Raw genomic sequence first — 19356 nt, 5'->3', positions numbered from 1 at the left:
GGGGGGGGCGTGGAGGCAGCACGCTGGGGAAGGGGGTGTGGCGATGACGCGTCGGGGAGGGTGGTCATTGTGGCGCCGGCGTCCGGCGGCGCCCGTCGACGCGGGGGAGGGAGGCGATGTCTGGCGGCGCGGGGGAGGGAGGTGGCGGCTGGCGGCGCGCGGAAGGCTGTGTGGGACTATATTTGTAGTGTCTGAATAAGTTCAGTAGCTGCTACCACGCACACCTACTCAACTGCTTCATGCCACCCTTCGTGCACACACACAACAGCCACCAATTAGCATGCACAAATTCATGTAAAAAGAACAACAAGTTCATGTACAGTAACATTACATGTTCACAGCAAAACCTAAAAAGATGTGTACTTTGAAATACTTCATTTTACTTCCCAAATACTTCATTTGTTTTGAAATATGAACTTCCATATTTATTTCCGTAGAACTTATTATGTTTTCCCTCCAAACTACAAGAACATGATTAGTTTACTTACCCACAAAATATTTTATTCAAATACTTTCTGTTTTTTTATAAGAGAACTGATGGAAATCTTCACAGTGCACTTCGGTAATTTATTCAAGGTGAACTGATGTATTTGCAATACATAGTTACATACTACATCAAGGTGATATCTCTGTACTTACAAACTTTATGGAAGGTGAACTCATAAATTTTCTTTTTGAACTTTGTTTCTTTTTTCTTCGAAGCGGTACCAATTTAAACGTACACGAAATGAACCTCCTAGCATTTATTTTGTAAACTTTTCTCAAGGTACACATGTTTCCCTAAATTTGCTAGTGGATTTTCTTCTTTATTTTATGAGAAAACTTGCACATATAGATCTTCTTTACAAAATTATATAAATCATGGCAGCATTATCATGCTGAGATGAGTTACCTAATAGATCATGGCAGCATTATCATGTATTTATGAGACTACAATATCTAACCATCAAGCCTGAGCATTATCATGCACATTGTCTTGTACTGCAATATCATGTAACACTACATTTTTCATCAACTCGATATTCATCAGTACTAGTATGATTTGGACAATAAGTTGAGATTAGTAGCAGCACGCGCAAGATATGCAGTCCTGAAAATAAAGTGTACAAACTTTCTTAGTGACTGTAATTGAACTTTCAAGCACATTTTTCTGTAAAATTTACTTTTTTTAACCGAATTGAACTCTATTTATAGGCGAACCTTCCCTGTAGATGCACACGAACTTAATTTTGTGTTTGCACCTAGACTACCAACATGAATAAGCTATGATCACAGAAGAGTTGTATAAACTCCACAAATAACAAGAATCTTTTCTGTCAAATGGATCATACAAAATATTAACCAAAAATCATTTTGTATACACATTATCCTGATATCCCATAAGCCATTTTGTGTACAACATCATTATCCGGCATAACCACAAGCACTTGTTTGTGCTATAGGAAGATGGAAGCACAGAATAAATTTGACTTACCAACGGGAAGTAGATGTACTAAAAAGCAACCAGAAGATGAACTTGTGAATCTTGCTTTTTTGCTACATCCTGCAAAAAAAATAGTAAGTTGAATTATTAGTAGTGATCCATCGATAATAGTTCAATCCCACCCTATGCTTGAGCGCACTAGAACTGACAACAAACCAATGTTCAATCAAAAGTTCAACCAGGCCGAAACTTGAAACAGGCCAAACCAGTAGTTGATAGGCAACACTACATTGTTCTCTAACACTCACAGGGAGAAGAAATTAGACAGCATCGATAGCAAAACATGACACTAGTGAGCCGTGAAAGAAAAAAATCATCCAGAAAATGACCGTTCTCCTAGGTCGAAATTAGGGTGTACATGTTCTCGAAAAATAGGAGAGGTTGCACTGACTTTTTAAGTACGGTGGAACTAAAGGAACTGATTTTCAGAAACAGGAGGTGGATTGAACTGAAGGCGCTGGTGAGGGCGTTCGAGGACAGGTGGACGCTGTGGTGGGGGCACAGGCCGCCATGGACGACTACAGTTGAAATGATAAGAGGGCAGGAGCTGTGTCACGAGATCCTTCACCATTGCTCAACATCACCAACTTGTGTTCTGAACGCTCACAGTCGAAACAAGTAACATGTAGTACTGCTCATAAAATTAAGTGCAGATAACTTGTCATTCATTTTATTTTTAGAAGGTTTAGATGCCTATGACTCTAGCACTGGGTGTACCTAAAATAATGGTGATTTTCATTCGACTCCAGAGCAACAAACGGTGCTTGTTGATCATACCATTCTTATGCTTCAACTTCTTTAGTGATCATGTTCGTGTCTTTCTGGTTACTGTGAAATCCATGTTGTTGCTCGACAACAAAACAGAGCATGATTTATTTCAGCGAAGCAAAAGTTGGCTGGAGTTTTTTTCTTTCCTTGCATCTAGACATATTTATAACTAGCTATAACATGGGATATTCTATCAGACGCAGAGCTTTGCAGTTTACCTGATGATGAAATAGTAAGCTTGCTGAACAGAAAATCACACCAAACGTGAACTGATAATCACACAAAAGGTGAACACCTTCAGTAAATGAACTCTACTAGATCGCTGCCTCCTAGGCAATCGAAAATAACATCAATGTTAGAGCTAAGGACTGAGGTAAATTTTGGTGAAAGCCGGGCACGAATCACTTGACACAGCGTACCTCGGCCTGGTCATCTTGTACAGGTGAACGGACAGGGGTGGTGGGTGTGAACGGCCAGATCGCTTCGGCGGCGGAGCCCCACTGGGAGGAGATGGCGTGGTGTGGGAGCGAGGGGAGATGGGGCGCTGCGGCGGCCGGAGCTTGGGGATGTAGGTGCGGTGCGGCGGCCGGAGCTGGGGAAGATGGGGGTGGGGCGGCGGCAGGAACCTAGGAGGAGATGGGGTTGAGGCAGCTATGGAAGCAGGGAGGAGATGGGGGCGAGCGGTGGTGAGTGCGGGAGGAAGGTCGGGGCCGCGGTGCGCATGCCGGGAGGGGGAAGGGGGTGGGGACGTGCTTGGAGGAGGGAGGCGCAGGGACGGAGGGGCGCATGCTAGGAGGAGGAAGGATGCGTGGGGATGGCAGCGCGCGTGCTAGGAGGAGGATGTTGGCGCGGGGCGGCGGCGCGCATGGCAGGAGGAGGAATCATGCGCGGGAGCGGCGACGCACATGGCTGAGATGAGGAAGAAGAGCGGGGCCGGTGGCGCACTCGGTCGGGAGGAGGAAGAGCGGGGTCGCCGGCGTACTATGACGAGAAATGCGGCCACGAGTTTGGGGGGATCCAGAGATTGAGGGAAGAGGTCATGGGGAAAGTGGTGGGGTAGTGGCCGGCCGAGGCGCGCTGGGGAGGGGGGCGGCGGTGCTAGGCAGGTGGCCGGCGGCGGTGCGCTCGATGAGGGGCACGACGGCGGCGCGCTCGTGGTGGTGGGATCGGGTTGGGGGAATCGTTCGCGACAAGGGGTCTGGGAAAAGAGGAGGTGAGCCCGTTGGCGGGGAGGCGTGCGGACGGGCCGGCCGGGGGCAGCGAGTGGGTCGAGCGACCCGTCATGGCGCCGCGGGCTCCCTCGATCCGGCTGCCGCCGTCGCTCGCTCGCCCACGACGGCTGCCTCCGGTGGTAGGAGGCGGGCCGGATTAGGGCTGGGCCAGTCCTGGACGCGTCGCGCCTTATAGGGGGCGAGGGTAACAGAATAAGGCGCGGCCGGCCCAAAAAAAGAAAACTATCCTGATCCCCCCACAGATCCTTCTTACCCCGTGCCCACCGTCGCCCGACCTCCTCCCCACCGCGCCGCCGGCCGGCCTCCTCCTAGCGCGCTGCCGGCCGGCCTTCTCCCCCCTCCCGCACCGCCGGCCGGCCTCCTCCCAGCGCGCCTCCGGCCGGCCTCGCCTCAAGCGTGCCGCTGCGACGGCCCTCGCCGCCACCAGCACCACCTCCTCATCCCTGTGAGCCCACGCCCGTCACTCCTCATGACCCCCGCCGCCTCCTTCCCTCCTACACCGGCGCCGCCCTTACCTTGCGCCGACAGCCGCCCTCCCTCGCGCCGGCAGCCGCCTTCCCTCGCGCGCCGGCCTCCTCCACCCCCATGCTCAGGCCGCCTTCCTTCCTCCGCTCCGGTCGCCTTCCTTCCTCCGCTCCGGTCGCCTTCCTCCTCGCGCGCCGGCCTCCTCCCTACCCCACGCTCTGCCTGCCTTTCTTCTCGCGCTCCGGCCGTCTTCCTCCCCGTGCTCCGGCCGCCTTCCTCCCCGTGTTCCGGCCTCCTTCCTCCCCGCAATCAGTCCACCTCCCTCCCCACGCTCCGTCCACCTTCCTCCCCGAGATCCGTCCGCCTTCTCCCCTGAGATCCCACGGCCGTACCGCCGTCGGCCAACCCCTCCATCTGTAAGTAAGGGCACTTGGACGCCCTCCACGCCGGGGTGGCCCTGCTAGCCATCAGCGGGGGAAGCGGGGTAGCTGCCATGGCGGGGGTGAAGACGAGTTCGTCCTACCTTGCAATTAAAAATATTGATCAGTACGAGTTAAAAGTGGTGGTCCGTTCGGAATAAAGGAAATGACAAAAATTCAAATTGTAAAAGTTCAAGCAAAAAGAAACCCCATGCAATTCAAATGGTAAAAAGTACAAGTCGTAAAATTAAAGAAGTTCAGAACATCATTGTAAAAAAAATTGAGTTAAAAGAAAACATGCGAAACATTTTCCTCGAGTTCAAAACACGCCGAGACACGCGACAGCCACCCCAGTTCGGGCGTAGTAAGTACCTCAGTACGAGTTAAAAACGGTGGTCCGTTCAAAATAAAAGAAATGGCAGAAATTCAAATTGTAAAGTTCAAGCAAAAAAACCCATGAAAATCCTGCTTAATAAGTACCTTAGTACAAGTCGTAAATGAGAGAAGTTCAGAACAATGTTGTCAAAAAAATATTGAGTTAAAAAAAAGAAACAAAAGAAACACATTTTGTTTTTGAATAAAATATCATTCAGTTCGATGATACAAACCATACAAGTACAGGGACGACGATACAGTAAACCGTTGAAAACTTACGAGAAAAATATTACCCAAAAAACAGAGCAAAGTCTAGTTAGTGAAAACACGCTTAGTACAAAACCATGCAAGCATCAGTATAAGTACCCTTTTTCGGAACCATTCAAAATTACTCTACAAAAAATAGCTCGGTACAAACATACACATATATCAGTACGACTACTCTGTTTTTCAGACGAGAAAACTGCAGGATCCGTCATGCCGTATTCAAAATTACTCTTAAACGGTTTCGAAGTAGAGAAAACGTTCAACATGATTAAGTTTTGCATTTTCGATAGCTATCCAACGGTATATTATTTGCCATATTTCGACAAACTTTTTAAAAAAATCACGTTCAAAATCAAATTTGACCGTATTCGAACTCGTTTTTAAACCGTAAGGAATTAGAAAAACATTTTTATACGCAAAAGTTGCACATTTTCCATAGATTTCCAACGCCATATCATTTGCGTCAATCCGACAAACCGTTTGCAAAAAATCGCGAAAATACTTTTCTCCCAGAATTTCACCGTTTTTCAAATTACTTTTAAATCATATAGAATTAGAAAAAACAATACATATATGGAAGATGCGGATTTTCACCAGCTTTCCAACGCCATCTTATTTGCTCAATTCCGACAAACCGTTTGAAAATTGAGAACAAAATACGATTCACGTTTTCAGTTTTGAAAAAAATTGGTTTTTTCAAAACTGCTCTTAATCCATAATTATTTTGCAAAAACGTTCAATATAATTGAAATATGGTTGTCAAGAGCTTTCCAGCGATATATTACACGCCCCGTTCCGACAAAAAAATTACAAAAGGTTTTTGAACTAAAGAAGACGATCCGTTAAACACAGCTGAAAGCATCAGTTCAACCACTTCGAAAACATCAGTACAACCACCTGCAACCATTAGTTCAAAAAGGGTAACAGAATAGCCCATATATATATATATATATATATATATATAGAGAGAGAGAGAGAGAGAGAGTAACACTATTTTGATCGTGGGATCAGAATAGTTATTCTGATCATGATCAGCCCTATAAGGACGCGATGGACTTGTTCCCGAACTCGACCAAACAAGAAAAAAGGGCCTGGCCGGCCCACCCCCTCCCGCACCACCTCTGCCCGATCCACCCAACCACCTCCCAACGGCGCCACCGGCCCCCAGCACGTCACCCGCTGCCGGCACCCACTCCCCCCGACCCGACGCGCCTCCCGGCGCCACCGGACCCTCGCATCACCGCCGGATCCTGAAATTTCGCGCGCCGCCAGATCGCTGGAATCCCGTGCGCCACCGAGACCAAGCATCACAACGCGACACAGCCACCCCTAGATCCCTGTGCTTTGCCACCGGCCAAGGATCCTCCCAGGAAACCGACGACGGCAACAATAGTGCCTCAAAGCTCCACTTCACGGCGCCACCAAGTGCCTGCATCCCTGCGCGCATGCAACCTACGATGGGGCTCCCGCCTTCCGCCTCCTCGTGGTTGTCCCCTCCTGCTCGCTCCTTCCGCCTCCTCTCGATGGTGCTCCACTGCCGCAGCACCAATGGCGCTCGTCGCCGTTACACTCCGGCCATTCAACTACGCGCCCCTGGAGGTTCACAACTGCAGTGCCTCCTGAATACCACTGCTGCCATGCATCTCACCCCACTAACACATCCTTGCCCCGATGTACTGCATCTCAGTCAAACCCAACATCGTCTATGTTTTTATCTGAATGCAAACAGGAGGAGCTGGAGTATGTAGAGCAGAACAAAATCTTCTTCCTAGAGATGTCGGCATGACAACAAAGACGTTGGAGGATCCTGGGTGGTGAGCCGGCGCTATTTTTCTGTGAAAAATGAAGTTAATATGGCTCAGAAAGAAGAACGAGTACATGTCAACTTCATTTGGCATTTTCAAGTCTCAGTACAAAAAGACCTTTCAGAAAAAGAAGAAATTGCCGGCTGCTCCTCTTGTTTGATGTTCAGGTGTTTAGTTGTTTGCTGCTTTGTTCTCACTAATTTTGCTCAAAAAGTTCCAGAGTCCTATGTGCCACTGGTGCTCGCTACCTGCGTGAACATAGGGAGGAAGAAGGTCACCATCAGGCAGGGGAGAAGATCACATGAGGTGTGGAAAGAAGGTCAGGCTTCAGAACGGTCAGTATGATATTAGTGCTATTTTTGGGGTGCATTTCCACATGGGGATGCGATCTCACTTTCTGTGTATGTTTCTCATCGTCTGCGTCTGACCCACACGTAAAACTGCAGGGTACAACCGGTCCTCGCCCGTGCCATTGATGTGCCTGTCTCCCCTGAATGAGCAGTAGCGCTTGTGTGTAGCTCTTCATCTATAATTCTATCTCCCTGTTTGTTTTTATGCTTTAACCTTTGAAAACAACTCAATGTATGAATTGCACCTCTATTGCTGATGCGTGTACAATTGTCTCCTAGATGAAGCTCAATGTGTAAATAATATGGTCTTTTGTTTCAGTGGACCTCACATATTTTGGTTTTGTGCGTATGAGACCTGATTTTTTTGTTCGTGTTAAATTTAGAAGAACACTTATTGTCGTGGAATTGTCACGTCAGATGTCCTAGTGAAAGGACTTAATCGTGGAGCCATAGCAACTAGGAAGCTTGAAGGGGTTAGTTGGGACAAGAGACACGAGGGGTTTATACTAGTTCGGCCCCTTACGATGATAAGGCCTACGTCTAGTTGGGCTGATATTGCTTGACGTTTCGATGACCAGGGAGCGAGATACGCTATGCCTGGTTCTCGATGAGTTGTTTCTTACCCTAAGCCGCCAGCGGGTCGTCCCCTTATATACACTGGTGGACGCCCTGCGGCCTACAGAGTCCCGGCCGGCTCATAGACAGTGTCCGGCTCGGTGACTAGTTAAGTCTACCTTATGTTACAAGTCATATTATCATGACGGTTTACCACTATGGGCTTTAAGCGTCTTGCGGGCTTTAGACCCTTTATTGAACTGCCATCTTCATGCTTGGTCTTGGGCTTCTTTCTGATGAGTCTTCTTTGCATAACCCGGCCCCTCCTGGGCGGCTTACAAATAGTTATATCCCCAACATTAGGCCCCAGATTGATTTGAACCGGTTCATATCAATCTTAAAATACCTTTAAAAATAAACCTTCAGCCTTCTGCCTGTGTAAAGGCTTTTAACCCGCCATGACATCATCTTCTGGATCCGTGTTAGCCCATCGTGACGTCATCTTCACTTAACTTCATATTTTACTCCGCCATATCCTCTAACGGATCTTTGCTTTTACTGACCGTTCCGAAAACCGAGGCGTCGGGACCGCTGGATAATGATGTTTTGTCTCCTCGTTTCTCGCGCCGTCTCAGTCGGTCTTCCCTTATAAATAGGTTCAACCTAGGTCTTTCATTCTCCCCCTTTCGGTCATCCTCTTCCTCTCGCTGTCTCTCGGCTACTTGAGCTCCGTCGCCGCCGCCGTGAAGCTCCTCATCTTCACCGACTCCGGCTGCTACATCAACCTGATCCCGACCAGAAAACACAACAACGGCGGACCTCTGCAGCCAGTCTGCATCTGTGAGTTCCCCTCTTCCCCTGTTTTTAGATCTGCATTAAGGCTTCTTCAAGTTCGTCGGCGTTCGTAATAGCCTGAGTCAAACCCTTGATAGTTTTTACCTCCAATGCCCCCTTTTGATCTTCAGATAATGTAGAAACAGTTACGGTGGTTATTTTGCACCCGTTTCTAACTGCAAATAGATCCCTTTCTGTGTACAGAAGCCTTGTTTAGCACTGATGAACTTATCTGTACTAGATTTAGGTCTAGAATTTTTTTCTTTCTGTGCACCTGTTTGATCCAAAATAATATCCGCCAACTGCGAAACCTGTTTCTGTTAAGCCCATTTAACTCTAGCGGCCCTCATTGCCGGTTTAAAATAGACAATGTTAATTGACAGCCTTGCCAGCTCCTGGCAACTTAAAATATCTTTTAACTGTTACTAATTCCCATAGCGGCTTAGGCAACCAGATATAGTCAACCATATGTCATTAGGCCCCTTCTTAAGCCGCCATCTTGTTTAAACTTAAAATGTTTTCCTTCGGGTTAAATTTGAACTGGAACCTCTTATTTTGTCATAGGCTTCAATTTACGTAATGGCACCCAAGGCTCCTAAAGCTCCCGTGACCTGCAACTGGGTCAAATCCACTGTTACAGAGAGCATCTTGTCTGATTTTGTGAAATCCGGCCATCTTCCCAAGACGAAGGAGGTCATGTCTTATCGTGCTCCTAACCCGTCAGAGGAGAAGACTCAACCCAAAAAGGGGAGGTAATCGTGTTTACTAATCACATGAATCAGGGCTTCGCTCCACCCGGTTCAAAATTCTTCAGGGATGTTTTGCATTTCTTTGACCTCAGACCTCAAGACATCGGGCCCAATTCCGTGTCAAACATTTGCAACTTCCAAGTCTTCTGCAAGGTGTACCTTGGAGAAGAGCCCAATATACTTTTATTCGGAGAGATGTTCTATCTAAACTGGCAGAATGAACGTGCCAACGGGCCTAGTCTTGAACTTGGTGGCATCTCGATTCATTGGCGGAGAGACTGCCTCTTTCCTTATGCTGAACTGCCGAGTCACCCAAAGGATTGGAATCAGACGTGGTTCTACTGTCAGGACACTTCTCCGGCTAAGGAAAACCCTCTGCCCGGCTTCCGCGCCCTGCGCCTTGAGTCCAACCACATGCTGCCGGATAAACTGACTACTGTTGAACGTCTGCCACTTGCTCCCACCATTAGAAAAATCAAAGCTCTTATGGGAGATGGCTTAGACGGCATCGACCTGGTCCGAGTCTGGATTACTTGGCGAGTGCTTCCGCTAAGCCGCCGCCCCGGCTTAAAGTGCACTTACTCCGGCGAGAAAGATGACCCACTGTGTCATAGCCCCGATGACTTACCAGAAGATGTGGTGGAGGCCATGATCCAATCGTTGTTGAAAGAGGGCATGGTGATTAGTAATGCCTTTGGCTTACTTCCCTTCTGCAAGAAGAACCCGACCCCTGCTGTGAGTCACCAACCTCAATGAATACTCTTTACTATATTACATCTTGCTTTTACTCATAACCCCTTATCATTTTTCACAGGCCGATGACAACTTCTGGAAGGTCAAATATGACCATGAGGCAGCCAAACAAGCCAGAGCGGCAAAGAGAGCTGAAAGGAAAGCCGCCAAAACAGGAACTTCAAGGAAGAAGAAACCAAGCGCTTCGGATTTACTCAAATTGGATGACACTTCTAATGATGAAGAAGAGGTAATCCTTAACTCTCGTGACTCTTTTGTCATTATTTTATTGACATTCCATCCTTTCAGGAGGATACGGGGAACAACCAAGCGATTGATGAAGAGGTAACTATAATCTCCTCCGACTCAGAGCCTTTGCCAAAGCAAAAAATCCGAAGGGTGACCCGGAAAGTAAGATTTTCACATCCTCTAGCTTATCAAGATCCTCAATTTCTTTTGAAGCAACAACAATTTTAAAGTTAGAGGCAGACCCGGAACAGCAAGGATGTAGAGCTTTCCTCCGGCTTACCAGACGTAACCAGGAAGCATCGGACTAAGGTTATCTCCGATTTATGTTCTATTTTCCCTTTGGCGGGTTTATTTCGCCAACCTCTCAATTCATCTGACTCTAATTATCAGGATACCTCTCCTTCCTCCGGCGAGTCTATGCAGTCTAACATGTCGGCTTTCAAAACTGCCCCCGGGTATTGTAATTTTGTTTACCTTATGTTTTACCTTACCCATGCCTTTGTACTCATCCTTCTGCCTTTAACCACAGCGTGCAAGTGAAGCCCAGTAAGAGGGCAAAAAAGAGTAAGCCGTCCCGAGACCCGATCGTGACTGAACCGGAGCTTGGGACAACTGCTCCTGATAGTTCTACCCATCAGCCGCCACCTAAACCATCCTATGACATTCCAGCACCAACCTCTGATCCACCCGCCGAAGACACTCTCAACAACTCTGATAACCCGGAAGCTCCTAGCCCGGTCAAGACAATTGATCTAGACATTAAGATTCTGAAGACTCACTTTGTTGAGCCAGGGCGACCCACTGTCCTTGCCAAGTGCTCTGCTAAGGAGGAACTTCTGGAACGCCGAAAGGCCAAGCTAGATATTGTTGACTATACTCATTTAAGTATTGGAGATATAGTCTCTGGCTATCTCAATCAAGTACATAGCAGCCGTGACCTGGAAATTGGCATGGTGAAGCAAATACAACAAAAATCTGAGGTATGACTTATGCTACTTTTCTGAATCATACTTACTGTATCATCCCCCAAGTCTATTGCTTATGAACAAATATGCTGTAGACTTAGAAAATTGCTTAACACTGATTTATCCGGTTTTTGAAAGAAGATATTTAACCCGGTTGTAACATGATACTTTAAACTTGCGATACACATTAGCCCCCAAGTGTCAAGCATCTTTGCTTGCAAAGTGCTTGAGACTTAATTTCCATGAGACGACATTGTAAGTTAAAATTCTTCAGCACACATTAGCCCCCAAGTGTCAAGTATCTTTGCTTGCAAAGTGCTTGGGACTTAATGTTATCTTACCATGACTCTGATAATAACCCGACATTAAATGCAGACCACCATAAGTCAATTTGAGTCGTAGATGGCTGACTTGAAGAGCCGCCTGGCCGCTCAAGAACTTGAAATTCAAAAGGACAACTCCAAATTTGAATTCAGTGTCTCTGAACAAGAGAAGCTGAAGGAGAATTTTGAGGCAGAGAAGAAAATCTGGGCTGATGAAAAGGCTTCACTGGTGACCCGGGCTGAGACGGCAGAGGCATTACTTGCAGAAGCAACAATGGAGCTGTTCGGCTTAAAACGCCAGATATCTCAAATGGTCTCAACAATCTTTGGTAAGTTACCCATATAGACTTTAAACCTTGCAAACTTCCTTTCAATGATTACTTCAATTGTCAGCTCCAGCTCACCTTATGTTTAATAATGCAGGCCCTAGGAGCACAAACCTCAAGCAAAACATGTTGATCAAGCTGAAGGCGGTTTATACTCTTGTGGAGCAGCTCTACACCGGGTCACAACGTGCTCTGGCCGTTGTAGCTTTATCAGATGACGTTCCTCACCTCCTGCAAGACATGCTGAAATGGCTTGCTTCACTACCTCAACGGATCCATGATCTAAGGTGGGCGTCCGCAAGAGCCGGTGCCGTAGCTGCATTGAGCCGGGCGAAAGCATGGATTCTGAAACTAGACCCGGCCGACCTCGCTCTTGGATACCCCAGTCTTAAAGAAGATGGGACCGTATTTGATGGACATGACTTCACCGCCTGTGCCACTCTTATTGGGAATGATACTGATCTTACCAAGTATCAGTCAGGCTATGACAACGAGAATCGGAGAATCCCAACACCTCCCTATGAGGAAGTCAGCCTGATCCCTCCAACTCGTAAGCATACCTTTGCCCCTGAAGTGGACCCAGCCGGTTTAATAGATGATGAAGCTGAGTTTGAAGCCTTGAGCGGCATTGACTGGGCCTCGTCAACTTTCCAAGACAAAGCAGCCGACGGAGAAGCGGAGAAGGATAACCCGGAGCATTCAAGCCAACCAAAGCAGTGAACCGCGAGGCGTTTATGACTTTGCAAAACAATGCTTCATTATTCAGACTCGGGAAGTCTTGTAATAGGGTAGAAAAAACCTCTTCAATTTTGTCATGCCTTCGCGCATGTTTATGGCGCTTAATACTTTCGTAAGCCGCCATTGCTATATACTTCCAGCTTATATTGATCTTTTATCTCCTTGATGTTACATTTGCTTGCCTTAACCTGCATATAAAACAAGAAAAATTCCCTTGGTGGTTTATCGCATCGGGGGTCACATAAGGTATTGATAACCCAGAGTGCGAACCAACACATCATATAAAGGCCAGGCTACGATTATAATTGTTAAACATAATCACAATAGTATACCTGCAATCCTTTTGATGATCTCACCTGCTTAAATGATTTACACCATGCGGGTAAATTCAACTCCTGAAGGTTGGAACATATAATGTTCATGTTGGGTAACGTAGCAGAAATTCAAAAATTTCCTACGAGTCACCAAGATCTATCTATGGAGAGACTAGCAACGAGACAAAGGAGAGTGCATCTACATCCCTTGTAGATCGCTAAGCGGAAGCGTTCAAGAGAACGGGGTTGAAGGAGTCGTACTTGTCGTGATCCAAATTACCGGAGATCCTAGTGCCGAACGGACAGCACCTCCACGTTCAACACACGTACAACCCGGTGACGTCTCCCATGCCTTGATCCAGCAAGGAGAGAGGGAGAGGTTGAGGAAGACTCTGTCCAGCAGCAGCATAACGGCGTGGTGGTGATGGAGGAGCGTGGTATTCCAGCAGGGCTTCGCCAAGCACCGCGAGAGATGAGGAGAAAGAGAGGTAGGGCTGCGTCAGGGAGAGGTCGAAACTCTTATGTGTGGCAGCCCCAAAACCTCAAGTATATATAGGGGAGAGGGAGGGGGCTGCGCCCCCTCTAGGGTTCCCACCCCAAGGGGTGCGGCAGCCCCAAAACCCATCTAGGGTGGCGGCCAAGGGGGGGAGAGGGGGAAACTTGCCCCCCAAGTAAGGTGGAGGCGCCCCCTCCCCAAACCCTAGGCGCCTTGGGCCCTGGTGGGGGGGCACACCAGCCCACTTGGGGCTGGTCCCCTCCCACACTTGGCCCATGCTGCCCTCTGGGGCCGGTGGCCCCACTTGGTGGACCCCCGGGACCCTCCCGGTGGTCCCGGTACGTTACCGATAGCACCCGAAACTTTTCCGGTGACAAAAACAGGACTTCCCATATATAAATCTTTACCTCCGGACCATTCCGTAACTCCTCGTGACGTCCGGGATCTCATCCGAGACTCCGAACAACATTCGGTAACCACGTATATCTATTCCCAATAACCCTAGCGTCATCGATCCTTAAGTGTGTAGACCCTACGGGTTCGGGAACCATGCAGACATGACCGAGACGTTCTCCGGTCAATAACCAACAGCAGGATCTGGATACCCATGTTGTCTCCCACATGTTCCACGATGATCTCATCGGATGAACCACAATGTCAAGGACTCAATCAATCCCGTATACAATTCCCTTTGTCTAGCGCTATTGTACTTGCCCGAGATTCGATCGTCGGTATGCCGATACCTTGTCCAATCTCGTTACCGGCAAGTCTCTTTACTCGTTACATAACACATCATCCCGTGATCAACCCCTTGGTCACATTGTGCAAATTATGATGATGTCCTACCGAGTGGGCCCAGAGATACCTCTCCGTCAACCGGAGTGACAAATCCCAGTCTCGATTCGTGCCAACCCAACAGACAGTTTCGGAGATACCCGTAGTGCACCTTTATAGCCACCCAGTTACATTGTGATGTTTGGTACACCCAAAGCATTCCTACGGTATCCGGGAGTTGCACAATCTCATGGTCTAAGGAAATGATACTTGACATTAGAAAAGCTTTAGCATACGAACTATACGATCTTTGTGCTAGGCTTAGGATTGGGTCTTGTCCATCACATCATTCTCCTAATGATGTGATCCCGTTATCAACGACATCCAATGTCCATGGTAAGGAAACCGTAACCATCTGTTGATCAACGAGCTAGTCAATTAGAGGCTTACTAGGGACATGGTCTTGTCTATGTACCCACACATGTATATGAGTTTCCTATCAATACAATTATAGCATGGATAATAAACGATTATCATGAACAAGGAAATATAATAATAATAACTAATTTATTATTGCCTCTAGGGCATATTTCCAACAGTCTCCCACTTGCACTAGAGTCAATAATCTAGTTCACATCGCCATGTGATTAACATTGACAGGTCACATCGCCATGTGACCAACATCCAAAGAGTTTACTAGTGTCACTAAACTAGTTCACATCATCATGTGATTAAGACTCAATGAGTTCTGGGGTTTGATCATGTTTTTCTTGTGAGAGAGGTTTTAGTCAACGGGTCTGCAATATTCAGATCCGTTTGTACTTCGCAAATCTCTATGTCATATTGTAAATCCCGGTTCCATGCTCCACTTGGAGCTATTCCAAATGGTTGCTCCACTATATGTATCCGGTTTGCTACTCAGAGTCACTCGGATAGGTGTTAAAGCTTGCATCGAAGTAACCCTTTGCGCCGAACTCTTTATCACCTTCATAATCGAGAAACATGTCCTTATTTACTCCAAGGACAATTTTGACCGCTGTCCAATGATCCATTCCTGGATCATTCTTGTACCCCTTGACTGACTCATGGCAAGGCACACTTCCGGTGCGGTACACAGCATAGCATACTATAGAGCCTACGTCTAAAGCATAGGGGATGACCTTCGTCCTTTCTCTCTCTTCTGTCGTGGTCGAGCTTTAACTCTTAACTTCATAGCTTACAACTCAGGCAAGAACTCCTTCTTTGACTGATCCATCTTGAACACCTTCAAGATCATGTCAAGGTATGTGCTCATTTGAAAGTACCATTTAGCGGTTTTTGATCTATCCTCATAGATCTTGATGCTTAATGTTCAAGCAGCTTAATCCAGGTTTTCTATTGAAAAACACTTTTCAAATAACCCTATATGCTTTCCAGAAATTCTACATCATTTCTGATCAACAATATGTCAACAACATATACTCATCCGAAATTCTATAGTGCTCCCACTCACTTCTTTGGAAATACAAGTTTCTCATAAACTTTGTATAAACCCAAAATCTTTGATTATCTCATCAAAGCGTACATTCCAACTCCGAGATGCTTACTCCAGTCCTTAGAAGGATTGCTGGAGCTTTGCATACTTGTTAGCGTCTTTCAGGATTGACAAAACCTTCTGGTTGTATCACATACAACCTTTCCTCAAGGATATCGTTGAGGAAACAATGTTTTGACATCCTATCTGCAAGATTTCATAAATCATGCAGTAATTGCTAATATAATTCCAACAGACTCTTAGCACCGCTACGAGTGAGAAATTCTCATTGTAGTCAACTCCTTGAACTTGTCGGAAAACATCTTAACGACAAGTCGAGCTTTCTTAATGGTGATACTTACCATCATTGTCTGTCTTACTCTTAAAATCCATCTGTACCCAACAGCCTTACGAACATCAAGTATTTCTTCCAAAGTCATGGATCCTCTCTCGGATTTTATGGCCTCGAGCCATTCATCGGAATCCAGGCCCACCATCGCTTCTCCATAGCTCGTAGGTTCATTGTTATCTAGCAACATGACCTCTAAGACAGGATTGCGTACCACTCTGAAGTAGTACGCGTCCTTGTCGACCTACGAGGTTCGGTAGTGACTTGATCCGAAGCATCATGATCACTATCATCAGCTTCCACTTCAATTGGTGTAGGTGCCACATGAACAACTTCTTGTGCCCTGCTACACACTGGTTGAAGTGATGGTTCAATAACCTCATCATGTCTCCACCATCCTCCCACTCAATTCTTTCGAGAGAAACTTTTCCTTGAGAAAGGACTCGTTTCTAGAAACAATTACTTTTGCTTCCAGATCTGAGATAGGAGGTATACCCAACTGTTTTTGGGTGTCCTATGAAGATGAATTTTATCCGCTTTGGGTTCGAGCTTATCAACCTGAAACTTTTTCACATAAGCGCCGCAGCCCCAAACTTTTAAGAAACGACAACTTAGGTTTCTCCAAACCATAGTTCAAACGGTGTCGTCTCAACGGAATTACGTGGTGCCCTATTGAAGTGAGTGTAGTTGTCTCTAATGCCTAACCCATGAACGATAGTGGTAATTCGATAAGAGACATCATGGTACGCACCATATCCAATAGGGTGCAACTATGATGTTCGGACACACCATCACACTATGGTGTTCCAGGCGGTATTAATTGTGAAACAATTTCCACAATGTCTTAATTGCGTGCCAAAGCTCGTAACTCAGATACTCATCTCTATGATCATATCATAGACATTTTATCCTCTTGTCACAATGATCTTCAACTTCGCTCTGAAATTACTTGAACCATTCAATAATTCAGACTTGTGTTTCATCAAGTAAATATACTCAACATCTACTCGAATCATCTGTGAAGTAACAACATAACGATATTTACTGCATGCCTCAGTACTCATTGGACTGCACACATCAAAATGTCTTACTTCCAACAAGTTGCTATCTTGTTCCATCTTACTGAAAACGAGGCTTTTCAGTCATCTTGCCCATGTGGTATGATTTGCATATCTCAAGTGATTCAAAATCAAGTGATTCCAAATGATCCATCTGCATGGAGTTTCTTCATGCGTATACACCAATAGACATGGTTCGCATGTCTCAAACTTTTCAAAAACGAGTGAGTCCAAAGATCCATCAACATGGAGCTTCTTCATGCGTTTTACACCAATATGACTTACATGGCAGTGCCACAAGTAAGTGGTACTATCATTACTATCTTATATCTTTTGGCATGAAAATGTGTATCACCACGATCGAGATTCAATAAACCATTCTTTTTAGGTGCAAGACCATTGAAGGTATTATTCAAATAAACACGGTAACCATTATTCTCCTTAAATGAATAATCATATTGCGGTAGACATAATCCAATCATGTCTATGCTCAACACAAACACCAAATCTCGATGGTAGAGGGAGCGTGCGATGCTTGATCACATCAACCTTGGAAACACTTCCAACACATATCGTCAGCTCACCTTTAGCTAGTCTCCGTTTATTCCGTAGCTTTTATTTCGAGTTACTAACACTTAGCAACCGAACTGGTATCTAATACCCTTGTGCTACTAGGAGTACTAGTAAAGTACACATTAACATAATGTATATCTAATATACTTTTATCGACCTTGCCAGCCTTCTCATCTACCAAGTATCTAGGGTAATTCTGCTCTAGTGGTTGTTCCCCTTACTACAGAAGCACTTAGTCTCGGGTTTGGGTTCAACCTTGGGTTTCTTCACTAGAGAAGCAGCTGATTTGCCGTTTCATGAAGTATCCCTTCTTTCCCTTGCCCTTCTTGAAACTAGTGGTTTCACTAACCATCAACAATTGATGCTCCTTCTTGATTTCTACTTTCACGGCGTCGAACATCGCGAATAGCTCAAGGATCATCATATCTATCCCTGTTAAGTTATAGTTCATCACGAAGCTCTAGTAGCTTGGTGGCAATGTCTTTGGAGAAACATCACTATCTCATCTGGAAGATTAACTCCCACTCAATTCAAGTGATTGTCGTACCCAGACAATCTGAGTACAAGCTCAACGATTGAGATCTTCTCCCTCAGCTTGTAGGCTAGAAAACTCGTCGGAGGTCTCATACCTCTTGACATGGGCACGAGCCTGAAAATCCCAATTTCAGCTCTTGGAATATCTCATATGTTCTGCGACATTTCAAAAATGTCTTCGGTGCCTCAATTCTAAACCATTTAACATTACCGAACTATCATGTAGTCATCAAAACGTGTATGTCAGATGTTCGCAACATCCATAGACCACGTTCGAGGTCTAGCACACCGAGCGGTGCATTAAGGACATAAGCCTTCTAGTGTCCGCATAATTGCTACTGTCAACTTTCAACTATATTTTCTCTAGGAACATATCTAAAACAGTAGAACTAAAGCGCGAGCTATGACATAATTTGCAAAGGGCTTTTGACTATGTTCAGGATAATTAAGTTCATCTAATGAACCCCCACTCAGATAGACATCCCTCTAGTCATCTAAGTGATTACATGATCCGAGTCAACTAGGCCGTGTCCGATCATCACGTGAGACGGACTAGTCATCATTGGTGAACATCTTCATGTTGATCGTATCTACTATACGACTCATGCTCGACCTTTCAGTCTCTTGTGTTCCGAGGCCATGTCTGTAGATGCTAGGCTCGTCAAGTCAACCTAAGTGTTTCGCATGTGTAAATCTGGCTTACACCCGTTGTATGTGAACGTTAGAATCTATCACACCCGATCATCACGTGGTGCTTCGAAACGACGAACTTTCGCAACGATGCACAGTTAGGGGGAACACTTTATTGAAATTTTAATGAGGGATCATCTTATTTACTACTGCCGTTCTAAGCAAATAAGATGCATAAACATGATAAGCATCGCATGTAATCAAAAAAAGTGACATGATATGGCCAATATCATTTTGCTCCTTTTGATCTCCATCTTCGGGGCTCCATGATCATCATCGTCACCGGCATGACACCATGATCTCCATCATCGTGTCTTCATGAAGTTGTCTCGCCATCTATTATTTCTACTACTATGTCTAACGGTTTAGCAATAAAGTAAAGTAATTACATGGTGTTGTTCAATGACACGCAGGTCATAC

At 46.0% G+C, this 19356-nt stretch overlaps 1 long non-coding RNA gene across 1 annotated transcript in view; it reads right to left on the bottom strand.

Annotated features, from left to right (window-relative positions):
- Positions 1-3608, bottom strand: part of LOC119365148 — a 6488-nt gene extending 2880 nt beyond the window's left edge. The window contains exons 1-3 of the long non-coding RNA XR_005175331.1: positions 2671-3608; positions 2470-2580; positions 1475-1543 (exon numbers count right to left, since the gene is read on the bottom strand). This is a non-coding gene — a long non-coding RNA (uncharacterized LOC119365148). The remainder of the gene's footprint in view (positions 1-1474; positions 1544-2469; positions 2581-2670) is intronic.
- Positions 3609-19356: the final 15748 nt, after the last annotated feature.

This window comes from Triticum dicoccoides, chromosome 2B (assembly GCF_002162155.2).
Source record: "Triticum dicoccoides isolate Atlit2015 ecotype Zavitan chromosome 2B, WEW_v2.0, whole genome shotgun sequence".
Taxonomy (NCBI): Eukaryota; Viridiplantae; Streptophyta; class Magnoliopsida; order Poales; family Poaceae; genus Triticum; species Triticum dicoccoides.
Note: the sequence above shows the minus strand (reverse complement) of the source record. Positions and strands in the feature narration are given on the sequence as shown.